Source organism: Heterocephalus glaber, unplaced genomic scaffold (assembly GCF_053883595.1).
Source record: "Heterocephalus glaber isolate CG9 unplaced genomic scaffold, H.glaber_assembly_v1.0 deba00000122, whole genome shotgun sequence".
NCBI classification, from domain to species: domain Eukaryota; kingdom Metazoa; phylum Chordata; class Mammalia; order Rodentia; family Bathyergidae; genus Heterocephalus; species Heterocephalus glaber.
The window spans coordinates 64,922,660-64,937,840 of NW_028258138.1; the positions used below are offsets into that span (position 1 = coordinate 64,922,660).

The window sequence follows — 15,181 nt, forward strand, 5'->3', positions numbered from 1 at the left end:
GTGATGTATTTCAAGCCCTAGAGGAAAACAGCCTCCAACCCGGATTGATGTACCCTGCAAAACTATCTTTCAAAATTGATGGAGAAGTAAGATACTTTCATGATAAAGAGCACCTCAGGAACTTCATGAATATCAAACTAGCACTCCAAAAACTTTAAGACAATACCCTAGGAAAAGACAATGAGGATCACAACCCCAGGAAACCCAGAAGAATGAATCCATTGGGCGTGACAAATTAAATGCAAAGGGGGAGAATCCATTTTGTAGAAAAAGTCATGACAAGGCTTTTAAAACTTTTAACTTCATCTTCCTAATGAGTGTATAATTCAATCTTATTATTGTACTGATTAGTATTTTTCTGATTCTAGAGTTACACACCATTCCTTGTGCTATACTGGCTATTTATCATCTTCTTATGTCTACTTTTTAATTGGGTTGTCTATTAATGAGCTCTAAGAGTTCTTTATATATTCTGGTCATAGGCTATATGCATTGTAAATATGGTCTGTTTAAGGACGACTTTTCATTTTAATGATGTCATTTAAAGTTCTAAATTTTGATGGAATCTCATTTATCAATTTTTTTCTTTTATACATAATGCTTTTTGTATCCTAAGTAGTTCTTGCCTACCCTGAATTCATAAATATTTTCCCTTATAATTTCTTCTTAAAGTTTTATACTTTTAGGCTTTCTTATTTAGGTTCATAGATCCCTTCAAGTTATTTTCATGTATGGAAATAAAGGGTTGAGGTTAATTTTTTATATATGGATACCAGGTGTTCTAGTGCCATTTGCTGAAAACACTATCTTTTCCGTGGCTCTTGAATTGAGTTTATATTCTATAAAATGCTAATGATAAATAATCTTTCAAAACTCAGTGGACCATATACGTGTGGTTCTATTTCTAGATTCTCTGTTTTATTCCAATGATCTGTATGTCTTTCCTTACACCAACACTGCCTTGATTACTGTAGCTTTAGAGGAAGTCTTAAAATTAGGTACTAAATGTCTTCCAACACTATTTTTGTTTTTTGTTTTTTTTTTAACTTTTCTAGGTCCTTTGTACTTCTACATAACTTTTAAATTTCAATATCCAATTCTTCATTTATAGCAAGTATACACAGACCTGAATTTTTATATATACTTGTGTTTTCTAATCCTGCTAAATTCAAATACAAGTTCTAGGGGCTCCTAGAGATTTTGTAGTATTTTCTCTGTAGATGGTCATTTCATCTACATATAAAGATTTTGGTTCTACCGTGCCAATCCTATCCTAATTGTGTCATTTTATTGCCAGACTATTTTGAAACTAGGTTTCAAAGTTTAATGGACAGAGAAAGAGTAAGCATATCTGCCCTTGTTCCCCACCTTAAGGAGAAAGCATTGTATCTTCTCCATTTATATAAGGCATTCTTGAGGAAATGTCTTTAATCTGTTGAGAAGGTTCTGTTCTACTTCTAGTCTCCTGATAGCTTTTACCATGTACAGCTGTAGAATTTAGTCCAATACTTTTTCTCCATCTAGTGACAGGATCATATGGCTTTTTCCTTTCCTCTATTAAAACGATGACTTTTGGGGATGGATCTTCCAATGCTGAACCAACACTGCCATCCCTATAACAAAATCACTTTCTACATACTGCTAGATCTGACTTCTAATAGTTTGTTTTGTTAAACAAATTTCTATGTTCATACTTTTTTCTTCTATTATTTTTATCCAGTTTTAGGATTAGCACAATGTTGAGTTCCTAAAATGAGGGGAGAAGTGTTCCTTCTTTTTTCTCCTTTAATTGTTTGATATAATTTATCAGTAAAAATGTATATGAGCCTGCTGTTGTCATATAGGTAGGTTTTCAAGCTAGGAATATACTTTCTTTAATAGGTGCTATTCAAATTTTATATTTCTTCCAGAGTTAGTTTCATTAATTTGTCTTCCAAGGTACTTCTTAGAAGTTGTCAAATTTATTTCAAAACAGATTTTTGTAATATGCTTTCTATATCCTTTTAAATTCTGTAAAATCTGTGATAATGTTTCCTAGATCTTAATATTGTAATTTCAAAAATGTGTAATTGATATTGTGTAAGAGGAAGAAAAGGTCTAAAGGAGCAGGGGAAGTGAGAGGGGTAGGGGAAAGGAAAAAGGGAAAAAGAAAAAATATGAGAAGAGGAAAAAAATGGAAACAAAGTCTTTGCAAATAGGGAAGGGTGGAGGGGGTGAAGGGAGGGCAAGGGAAGGGGAAAAATAATAAGAACCAAGATACTCATGTAAAAGTACAAGATCCTAATGATGAATGTAACTGTATTTTATATCTAAAATCTACCAATAAACTTAATGGGAAAACAAAACAAAACAAACAAACAAAAAGTCCTGTGTCCAAAAGTTTCTTCACTATATTTCATTTTGTGTCATACATATATGCATGTCAGATTCTCAGTGAAAAACAGTAAACTATTTGTACATTTCAAAATACTCTGAAAATATTATCCAGTGAGCTGAATCTCAGTACAACCATATTCTGAATAACATGACTGTACAACTGAGATATATACTAAACTATGTTTTCTTCCTTACATCTACAGCCAAAATATTAATAACACTTAATGGAGAGAAATGTAAGAATTTAGAAATATATGCAATATTATCTTAAAGTTAACCTAAATAAAATTAATACTAGCAATTCTAATCAAGTAGTGAGGAAGAGAATATATACATACACAAAATAAAGAATAAAAAAGCACAAATGTTCAGAAAATGTTAAAATATGTGAAAACATTACAAATACATACTAATAAAACTGAAATTTCAAATAAAGGTATAAAATTCAAGTAAATAGAAATTTTTCAAAATTGACTATGTGATGTAAAATTTTAATACACCAATAATTTAAAATTTTAATTGCAAAAGGTTTTCAGAAACTTGGCTTTAAAGGTAAATCCCATCAAATTTTATTTTTTTAATTTTGACAGATAAAATTATGTATTTACCATAAACAATGTAATATTTTAGAGTATACATGTGGAATGACTAAATCTAGCTAATAAATATTGTTATTATGAGTATTTTACATCCACTTTTTTAACATTTTGCAAGTATCTATTATATTATTAAGTACAGTCATGATACTGTACAATAGATCCCTTGAATGTATTCATTCAATGTTACTGAAGTGTTGCATCCTTTGGCTATCATCTCTTAAACTCCAATTTTAATGGAAAATTGAAAATCAAAATAAATCTGTAGCACAGTTATTAAAAAGCTTCAAAATTAAATTTCTGAGACTAGTACAACCCTAATGTGTCTTTACAGTACAGTACATGAACACTGTAATGTGGTTCCTCTCAATTGAGATGGGATATAAAGTATAAAACACACTTGAATTTGATAATTTACTATAAAAAACTAAAATATCTCACTAACATTTTTATGCTGATAACATATTTAAACAACAATAGTTTGGCTATATTGGATAAAATGAAGTATATTATTAAAATTAATGTCACCTGTATCTCAACTGTGGCTACTGGAAAACTTTAAATTATATATATGGCTCATATATTTCTAATAAACAGTATTAATAAAGACCATCTCACTTATAAATAACAACACTACAGTCCTTTAAGTATTAGAAGAAAATAATATATTAAAAATAATTCATAATGGCCAAGAAAACATAAAATAGAATATCTATTAATATAAATGATTGATAAATTCATATAATTGATATAAATATGACAGAAGAGAAAAAAAGCACTTTGAAAATTCATATAAAAAATAAGCTACTATTTTTGATTTACAAACTCTTAATAAACTGTGACTGGAATAAATCCTTCAACATAATGAAAACTATCCATCTCAAAAATGGTTGACAGTGAAAACATCAGAGACACTGTCACCGAAGTAAAAAACAAGTCACTTACTGATACATATTATTATAATTTGGAGGCTCTAAGTACACACACACACACACACACACACACACAAACAAGAATTGTAAAAATATGAGAGAAAAGTAGAGATAGAATTCTATCATTATTCAACCAGATAAAATTTACATGAGAAGTTTACTTAATCTATCAAACAATGAGAACTTCCCTTATTGATAAAGAAAGTAAGTTGCTTATTTACTATGTATATGTTTTTTATTTAATGTATTTGTCCATATATATATGCTTTTCCACTTCACAAAGGACAGATATATAAAAATAAAACATGAAATCATGTTACCAATGATAATAAATAAAAATAACGAAAATGAACACTTCAAGAATTGTTGGACCTATACGAAAAAAATTAAAATTTTTCTAAAGAATGCTAAAAATAGCTCAAAACTATTCAGACATATTCCAGACAGGAAATATATGTGTGAATTCTCTCCTAAACATTTCATTATATGCAACCTTTATCAGAAGCCCACTGAAATTGAAGGCAGGGCAGTGATGAGTAGACCTTGATTAAATTATCCTAAAGTTACCATGAAATATTATAAGAATATAAATAACCTTTTAAAGCAAAAATATCAAAGCTGTCATTAAGAGATATTAAATGTGCTGTATAATTGTAGTTATAATAATTAAAACAGTATATTCCACATAAAGACCATAGGAACTGGTAAAAATGAAATGAAATAGAAAAGTTGAAAAACAAATACCAGGCTAGAAACAAATCCATTTGTAAATTAAGTATTTAACATACAATAAATAATGCATTTCAAATCAGTAGGGGAAAACAGATTTTTCAATTGATGGTGCTGGGGCAACTAGTTAAAAATTTAGAACAGAGTAAATTTAGAGCCTATCTCATACTGTATATCAAAATAAAATTCCAGATGGTTTAAAGAGTTACATGTAAACAATGAAACCACAAAAATCCTAGAAGCAAATATAAGATAATTTTTGATCTTATCTTATGTTGGAGATGTCTTCTAAGCACAAAAACAAAGGCAAAAGCCATAAAGGGAAATGTAATACAATTTTTTAAATAGTATATTTGAACACATAAAAATAAAATATCTATACAGGAAAAACAAAACAAAATTAAAAGGCAAACAAATATAGGAAACTATTTGTAACAAATGACAGAATACTATGTAGCAATTAAAAACAACATCTTATGAAAAATAATTAAGAACCTTGGAAAAATGATCAGCATATTTCGTTAAATGAAGAAAATATAAGGAAGTAGTTTATGCATTTTAATCTGAAGTTTACAAAATACATACATGTATTTAAGTATAATGGCTTCCCACATGCACCAAATTGTTTTTAATTTTTATGCTTTTATTCATGTAGTTTCCTCTGGCTAAATAGATCTGCCTCTCTTGTCTATTCACCTTGTACTCATCTTTCAAGGATAATTTCAGACATCCTTTTAGACATAAAGGAGTTTCTCTTAAATTACCAGGCTGCAAAATGTGTCATTCCTTTGTTTGCCCACCATATACTGTTGCACACTTTTAAACTTGTATTATAGAATATTACATATATATATATATATATAAATATAATTATTCCACCCCATGATTAAAGTTTCTCAAGAGGAACAGCAATATTTTACCTCTCTTTGCATCTCTTTTTCCTGGAACTATATCTTTCAAGTAGTACACATCCAAAAAATATTATTTTGAATTATTTCTGAAATCCCTTCAAATTAAGATGATTCAAAATGGAGCTAATATCAACAAGAAGTAAAACAGTACAAGTGGTAAAACAGCACAAGAAAGCTGAAAGAGACAGAAAGAAAAAAAAAGAAAGCAACTTAAATGAAATTTCATTCTGTCCTTGTTTCCAAAACACACCAGAACCTTCTTTCAAGGCACAGCTCAATGAAGGTTTTGGCTTGTGTCAAGATGTCCCTCCAAAGCCTCAAGCAGTCATAAGTGGGGCTTTTTTAGAGGTGATTGGATCTAGAGTATGATGCTGGGATTGATTGATGTGCAAAGGAAGGGTGTTAGGATTAAAGGTGTGAGTGCTACCTGCTGTAAGTAGCCTAGATAAGATAGAAAGAGCTATCTTTCTGGAGGATAGAAAGAGCCTGGAGGGATGGAAAGAGCTGCAGTTGTTCCTTGCTGCTTTGCTACCTTCTGCCCCCCACAAACTATTTCTCCTGTGGATGCCTATCTGCTGTGCCACCCTGCCTTGGAGCCAGCCAATTATGAACTGAAAGGTCTACAAACTGTGAGCTAAATAAACCTTACCTCCTTTAACTTTGAGCATTGAGTATTTTGTCTCAGCAAAGAGAAAAATATCCTGAGCAACCCTAGAGTACCTTGAATATATATTGATCTACCCAAAAAATCTTAAGACACATACTTTATTTAAGGACATATTTAAAGACTATCCTAAAATTTATCAATTAAAGTTTATATCAATTTGTCATACATGACTTTTCTCTCACCAGATGTTGAGCTCTTTTATAATGAAGAAATGCCTTTTTAATAGGTCACTTACAGTGTATTTGGGTTAAATGCTTAGTACTTTAATAAATAATTAAAATATACAAATTTTACATATAGCCTTGATTAATTTTTTTATATACATGCTACTTTTCAATCTCTAGGAGAGGAAGAATCAATTCTCATTTCCTCCTGTCCCCACCACCATCCAGAATGGTACATTTTATATGAGCTATTACAGCAATTTTTGCATTTGCCAAATAAGCCTGATTATTATCTAATCAGAAGAACAGTTTTTTCTGTGTCCCTTCTGTCTGTGCTAATCTACAAGGGTTTTCAATGGAATAGTCGAGGTAATAGTGTCACACTTTTCTAGTCAGATTATACATGGATATTTAAGTGAGTATATTCCTCTACCCCCAAAAAGTCTTTGATAATAAATAGACTATCATAGGTATTTTTGAGCTAAGCTGGAACTATTAATAAGGAATATTTGTCCAAAATTTTGTACATATAGCTCTTAGTATATACAATGTAGAAATCTACACAATCCTATTTACCACTAACCATTTTACTATCACATTCTTGATATATTTCAAATTTTTCCAATAAGATGTTCACCTTCTTATATACATAAAATAAAATCACTAGGATTAAATTACTTAATGCAAGGAGAAAAGTCTTATTTTTCTCCTGATGTCTTTGTTTCAAAAAACTATGAACAAACAGTCCATGCAAACAACTAAAACCAAAAAATTATATGGCATATTTAATTGAAAAAATGCTTTTGCTCCACAAAGAAATTGACACTAAGTGCTGTATTAGCAGGAAATCAGTGATTTTCAATTGACATTGCAGGAGAAATCGTTTAGTGTCAATTGATATTAAATGGGCAAAATTGTACTGAATTAGTACAAAATGATTTGGTGAAAAAATGTGCTTCCATTAGGTGACTTGATATTAAGTAGGCTCAAATGAAACAAGTCTTAGAGGTCAGCAGTCAACAAAAATCAGGGCATGCTATGTAACCCTGAGTACATCAGACTGTTTGCTCTTAACACCCCTATCAAAAGATAAGTTAGTGTTATATTATCATAACAAAATTTTTTTCCTTTGAGTTTTCAAAGGGTGTCAGGGAATTCAAATTGTTTAAATAAGCTAAATTAACTAGAGTGTTAAAAACTACTTGGGCATATTTCATGGTCCTAATCCTTCAAAAGTATGTACTTCATAGAATTTTTGGCATGGAGAAAAAGGCAAAAAAATAGCATCTGTTTTATATGCGATGGTCCATATTAAGCTCTGTCTATAAAAAACAATCTTGAAAAAAAGATCTACAGAGAAGAAATGATCTAGAAGTTCCAATATGACTGAAAAGAGGAGGACCCATGTCAGGGAGATTAAGAGAACATTAACAAGAAACACAGAGAGAAGAATCTATCATAAAAAGAAAGAGACATAAGAGATGAATTAACCAAACAAAATGTGGTGACCATGTCTGAATTCTGCTTTGAAGTTTCCAACTCAAACAACACTATTCAGAGACAACTGTAGAACATTCCACGAAGAAAAGAGAACCTCATGGGGACTGAGAGAATCAGCTCCAGTTGGAACCTGCAAGGAAAACGAGATACTGCTCCCAGAGTGGCCTTCCACAGTGAACAGTTGGTGAGTGATCTCAGTCCAGCACCTGCTGCCACAATTAGAGAATAAGAGATGGTGGGGATGAAATTGTAGGGAAGGGCTCAGCATTCAAACTTGGGTCTCAGAGCAGCCCCTTGGTTCCAAGCCACTCTCTGTACTGTCCAGTTCCCAGGGTGGATGAGGGAAGAACAGACATAAGAGACAGCTGGTGGTTTGGAGAGCAGGACAGAGGGACTCCTGCTGGGGGACTGGAAACTGTTGAACACAGATGCAGCTCATGCAGTTGGAGGCCAGGTTCAGCCTGAGGAATGAAAGGTAACATTGGCACCCTGTCCCCATTATATGCAGATATCTGCATGCAGCACCGTTCTACTGGGAGTCGAATGCCACCTTACACTTCCAAAGTGAGCAGAGTCACTTTGGCTTGAGATCTGTTCTTTATTCTTAGGTTGTGGGAAAAAGCCATGTGTCCAAATCAATAGGAAACTTTCTTTTTTATTGTTCTTTTATTTTTGCTGTTTTCCTCTTTCCACTTTTACTTCATTATTTGTCCCTTTTGTTCTTTAAGAGTGCATATGTATGTTTCTCTTCCTTTTGCCCTTTTCTTCCAATAATTTATAAAGGGTAAGGGAATTCTCCCTTCTCCCTTTTTATTCCTTCTACTTTTATCTATGTCTTTTCACCTGACTTCTGCTGTTTCTTGTCCTTCCTCTATTTTTCTTTTCATTCTTCTCCCCCATCTTCATCTGTCTCTCTTTAACTTTTTCTCTAATATTTGTATTAGCCATGGAATCCTTTCTCATCCTCAATTTTCATATTCAGCTTTCCCTGTTATCTCATCTAAACAGATAACACACCCTCTACTACCACTAGGATCCTTTGCCCCTCCCTCTTATTTCTTCCTTCTCATAACACATAGCAGAAAAAATTTTTTTAAGTACTTCTTTTTCCTTTTCTTTTTCCCCCACTGACATTACCTGGTCCCCAACCCTCTGGGCTTTAGATAACTGATACTATAAAATTACTGTTGAATTTTATTTTTTTAAGCATAAAAGGAGATAGTTACCACATTTAGTGTGTACTGGGTGTAGGTCAATAATGGGTTTTCTTGATGCTTACACTATAACTGTGGATTTCTTCTCTAGACTAAAGAACGATTCAAAAGTGGTCTCGTGACTTGTCCTGATACCACTGTAAATGATTAGCCTTTTACTAGCATAGCTGATTTGATCACACAGGAATACTCCTGACTCAGGAGACAATTTCGTGCCAGTGAATCAGTCTGCCAATTTCACCATCACACCCAGGGAGAGGGACAACAAGAGTTCCTGACACAAGAACCCAACTGGATCAGAATCTGCAAGAATTCCTGCAACAGGGTAAAAAGAAGCGCTGAGTGTGAGTTATTCTCAGTATTACAGAAGGAAATTCAGAGGAGTTTTGGGGGTGTGCACACTCAGACTCTCTGGCAAAGAAGCTACATGAGAATCACATATGCACTGTCTCATTGGAATATTCAATCTGTGCTCCCACTGGGTATCTTATAGATTTGAGTTTTTGTTAGTTTCTTGATTTATGTAGTAGCGTGGGTTTACATTATGTACTTTTGGGGTTTTTTGTGTGTTTATTAGGGTGTTACTTTTGTGTATTTTTTTCTCCCATTAGCTCTGATTTAATAGATGTCTATGTTCTCTCCCTCATCTCAGCTCCCTATCTACCTTCTTCACATCAAACCTGCAAAGCAATACTATTAGCATATTTTCTATTCTTTTTCCAAATACATAAACTTGTCCTCCCATGTTTTTAATTTCCCATATTTACCTTCCCAGTCAGTCCAAACTTCTCTAGTATTAACCCTTGATTCTTCCCAGCCTATTCCTCTGGCTCCTCCATATCTTACCTTGCCAAATATCCTCTCTATCAGCAGGTTCTGACAACCAATTAGCTCCTCTCAATCACAAAGTAAACCTCCTTCCTCCCATATCTCACAATCGCACCCACAAACATCCTTTAAAAACTCTCAATACTAACTCTTAAGTTCAACTAAAAGTATTCCAATACTATCAGACCACACATCAAACTTTTATTCTCATCTGTCACTATCCTATTCCCTACAACCCGCCCCCTAAGTGTCTTACACTCCTAATCCAAACACCTTGCATTCTCTTCCCTCCATTTCATCTACCTCACTGCAGAACAATCACAAATAATAAACAGTCATAGTGTGCATAAAGGATAGACAAAAGGGGGGAAGTGTAATTGTAAGGAATATCATATAGAATTGCTGTATGATTGAATCTATTGATTCTGTTATAACCAGAAATAATTCTTTCAGCAAAACACAGGGACAGAGTCCAAATCACTTAAAGTAAATGAATAAGGAGTAAGTACTTACAATGGACATACAAAGCTGAAAATTATTCATGGGGAGGCAACATTCTACTAAAAACCTGTGTATAAACCACAAATTCTCAGGGCTCACTTTTCCAGTCCTCAAACTGCAGTACACTCCCCCTGCAAAAAAAGAGGGGGAAAAAGAGGATAAATATTACCTAAGTAGTCTGACAAAAAATGTACACATAATTCAGGAAAAAGAAAAACTTGTATAAATATTTTCATACTAAATTTATTGCAATCCTGAGATTAACATAAGTTACTTTTGGCTTTTATAATTACAAGAGGTGCTCAAACTGGTGGCCATTAGCTTCAAGACATTTATTATTTTTCTTTTCCTGAAGTGTGTGCACATTTTTGCTGTCCCCCTCTCTTTCTCTCTCTCTATATTTATATATATATATTTTTTTTTCTTATACATATGTATATATAGATAAACACACACACACACACACACACCTATGAGCATGGGGAAGCAAAGCAATGGAAGGTCTCTGAGTTCATGTAATTCTCCCACGGTAGAGCAAAGGGTTACAAAGAGAGAAGTAAACAACTACCAGGTAGCAGTACTCTATGAAAAGCTCATAGAAGGAATGAAAAAAATAGATGAGTTCAAAGAGAAAATGAACCAAAAGTTCAATGCAATTTCACTCAATATGCTCACGGTGAATTATGGGGAAATAGGTTAAAAAAAAAAACGAAAACAAAACTGGATAAATTAACCAATACAGTTCAAAATTTGAATGGCAGATTCAACAAGGATACAGAATCCTCAAAAAATGTCAGACAGGAATACTTGAAATAAAAAACTGAATAGAATTCATAAATTGCAGAAACAATAAATATGAAGACAGAGTATTGAGGACAAATAGAGTGAAACAAATAGACTGATACTGAAGACAAATAAGTGAACTATGCTGAAGAGCTCAAAGAAGCCAAGAAGAAAATAAAAGAATAAGAGAATTTATCCAACTACTAGATGAAAGTAAAAAGACCATTCTAAGGCTAACTGGAGTTAGAGAAAAGCTAGAAGACAGTACAGATAGATTAAATAACATGTTTATAAAAATCATAGAAGAAAATTTCCCAAATTTAAGAGGTTAAAATACAAGTAAGCGATGCTTATACAACAGCAAACAATTATGAAGACAAAAAAAGCTCAGTAAGGCATATCCTTATTAAATTACCAGATATCCAGCAAAAAAACCAAACTATTAAAAGCAACCAGAGAAAAACAAAAAACATATATAAAGGTAGACCAATTAGAATCACAGAATACTTCTCAATACAAACAATAAAGGCCAGGACAGCTTCAAGTGAAGTATTGTAAGTCCTAAGAATAAGTAACTTCCAACCCAGATTAACTTATCTGACAAAGCTATCCTTCAAAACAGACAGAGAAATAAGGTATTTCCATGATAAAGACCAGCTGAAAAGATCAAAAGATGAGTCAGGGATTTAGCTCAGTGGTGCAGCCACCTGCCTAGCAAGTTCAAGGTCCTGAGTTCCATCACAAGTACCAAAAAGAAAGATTAAAAGATGAATACTAAACCAACTCCTCAGAAAATAATTAAGAATATCTTGACAGAAATCATGAAACAGGTGAGACCCCCGCAGGCATGGCCACCAGCCTACAGCTTGGCCTTGAGGTCAGAACTTCCCAGGTGGCTGTGCCCTGCTCCATCCAGATTGCCCCACTCACTTGTATCCATGAGACTGAGATCCCTCCATGGCATGCCCACCAGCCACCAGCTGGGCCTTGAGGTCAGAACAGTTCCAGTGGCGGTGCCCTGCTCTGTCGGGCTTGCCAGACCCACTTGTATCCAGGAGACTGTGAGACACTCCCCACCCCAGCACATCCACCAGCCACCAGCTTAGCCATGCAGGCACCTGCAAAAACAGACCCCTCCCTCCCCACCTCTGGCGTCTTGGCTGTGCAGCTACCTGGTTCCACACTACAAAAGCATACAGGGACATAAAGGCCATTGTCTTGAGTTGCAGAAGTGAACAACAGAGAGAGGGCCTCTCTCGGGCTCCCTGATGAAAACTGAAGCCCACTGGAAAAGTGAAGATAATCTCTACAATAAAGGCACATCAGACCACCATACTTAGTAAATTGGAGGGATCATCACCTCCCATCGGAACCTGGACTATCTTCAGGAGAAAGGCAGCTGGTAACTGCAATAGAACCTTACAGAGTTCAACCCTGCAGGAGGACAGGGAGCTCAACTTGGGACTTGCAGCCGGAAATCTGCCTGAATCTCACGGGTCTGTGACTGGCTTACTGAAACTCACTGACTTATAACTGCACAATGCTGCCCACGTTGTCTATTGTGACAGCAGAGAGATACCCTGAAGGAGGCCCTTCATTTTAATCTTTTATTTGTTACTTTCAAAATAACCATTATTTTTCTTGCTCTTATTTTTTATTTTTTTCTCTTCTTTTTCTACTCTTTTAAAATTTTTATTTTTCTCTCTTTTCTTTCTCTCTTTCTCTCTCCCTCGCTCCCTTGCTGTCCCACATTGTTCTTCATCTCCCTTTGTGTTTCTGTTCTGGCCCTAATTTGTATTTCTTCTTTATTTTACTTTTCTTCTCTATCCTTCTCTTGCCTGTGCCCTCTGGCCTTACTGTTAACATTCCCCTACCCCTCTATCTACCTACTCTTTCTAACTCCCCATTCTGAAGGGTAAAGTTGCTATATTGAAGAATTTATTCAGTATACACATATGTTGGATTGGTTTTTGATCTTGATTTCATTCACACAGGTACAGGTGATAGGTTAATAACGACCACAAATTATCATTTTCTAAAAGGAACTTGATGCTATTGTGTTGCTGATTGCATCACTTGGGCTAAGGTGTTGTGATTAATCTAATCAGGTGTCCTTCCTGGTATAATGAAAATGAGACAGCCTCAGAGCTACTAGAGGTTCAAAATCTAAAGACCAGTTATGCCTGGAAGACACCTCTGAGAAGCAATTATTCCATAAGGGTTCTAAATACATCAACAAAGATACTTACAGTAACAACTTCAAAGTAGCAACCCAGAAACTAAACCAAGGACAAAAATGAGAGACATTTAAGCAAGGCACAAACTCAGACTTCCACCCAAAAAAAAGGCAAATTCTGAGGGAATGGAGGTGGGAAAGTCTGATAATCAATCACTTGGACACACTGAACTGATAGTACAAGGAATAACAAAACACATGAATGAGGCTCTAGAAAAATTCAAAGCAGAAATAATCTCCCAGATAAATACAGAGACGGTAAGCAGAGTGAAAGACATGATTAGAGGCTCTAGAACAGAAACAAATAAAAAAATAGATGAGCTCAGAAACATGCTGGAAGCCATGAATGCCCAGCATAACAAAAAAATGGAAACCATGATCGCCCAACATAAGAAAGAAATGGAATCCATGAAACAGATTCAAACAGATATTCAGGAGATTAAAAACTCCACTTAAAGAATGCATAGCAGATTAAGGGAATCTGAAGATAGAACATCAGATATAGAAAACAGGATTGTGGTTAAGGACCATGAAAACAGAGATTTCTTAAAAATAGTAAGGGGCCACAAGAAATCAATCCAGCAGCTGCTAGATGATGCAAAGAACAATAACATAAAACTGATAGGTATCCATGAAAAAACAAGAAAAAGTACAATTGACATAAAAAAACTGTTCACAGAAGTAATAATAGAAAACTTTCCAGACAGAGGTGGAGAAGTGGACATACAGGTAAGTGAGGCATATAGAACTCCAACTAGCTATGATCAAAAAAATCTACACCTAGACATACAATAGTCAAGATCCCAAAAACCCAACAGAAGAACAAAATCCTATAAGCAGTTACACAAAAGAAATAAATCACCTACAAAGGAAAGCCCATCAGAATCACAGCAGATTTCTCAACACAAACCCTCAAGTCAAGGAGAGCCAGGAGTTAAGTATTTCAGGCCCTTAAAGAAAATAACTTCCAACCTACACTGTTGTATCCTGCAAAATTATCTTTCAAAATCAATGAGGAAATTAGATACTTCCACAATAAATAACAGCTGAGAAATTTCATGAACACCAAACCAGCACTCCAAACAATTCTAAGCAATATCCTAGAAAAAGACAATGAAGGTCACAACTCCATGAGGCACAACAGAGGGAAGCCACCAGGCAAGATAAGAAACTAAAAGAAAAATGGGAAAAAAATAAGAAATAAAATAGCAAACAATAGTAAACCATCATGACAAGGATGAGTCAATATCTATCAATTATAACTATCAATGTTAATGGTCTCAATTCACCAATCAAAAGAAATAGACTGACAGAATGGATTAAGAAGCAAAATCCAGCAATATGCTGTATACAACAAACACACTTAACTCAAAGAGAAATACACAGACTGAAAGTAAAAGGATAGAAAACAGTTCTCCATGCCACAGGAACTCAGAAAAAAGCAGGGGTAGCAATTTTATTTGGAGATAAAGTAGACTTCAAACCAAAACTAATTAAGAGACACAAAGATGGTCACTACATTCTTGTGAAGGGAATAGTCCAAGAGGAAGAGATGACAATCATAAATATATATGCACCAAATATGAATGCCCCAACTATACAAAACAAATATTATTGGACATGAAAAACCAAATAAGCACTAATACAATTGTAGTGGGGGACCTCAATACCCCATTATCACGAATAGATCATCTAGACAAAAAATTAACAACAAAATTCTAGAATTTAACCAAGCTATTGAACA

The 15,181-nt window shown here is 34.1% G+C and overlaps 1 protein-coding gene across 29 annotated transcripts in view; it reads right to left on the reverse strand.

The window, feature by feature from the left end:
- The window catches only part of Zbtb20 (zinc finger and BTB domain containing 20), an 865,938-nt gene that overhangs the window by 697,200 nt on the left and 153,557 nt on the right, over positions 1-15,181 (reverse strand). For 8 of the 29 annotated variants that reach the window (XM_087208842.1, XM_087208707.1, XM_087208726.1 and 5 more), the window contains exon 2: positions 10,431-10,549. The exons of the other annotated variants lie outside the window; for them this stretch is intronic. The gene's annotated coding sequence lies outside the window, so the exon portion shown is untranslated. The remainder of the gene's footprint in view (positions 1-10,430; positions 10,550-15,181) is intronic. 29 annotated transcript variants of the gene reach the window in all.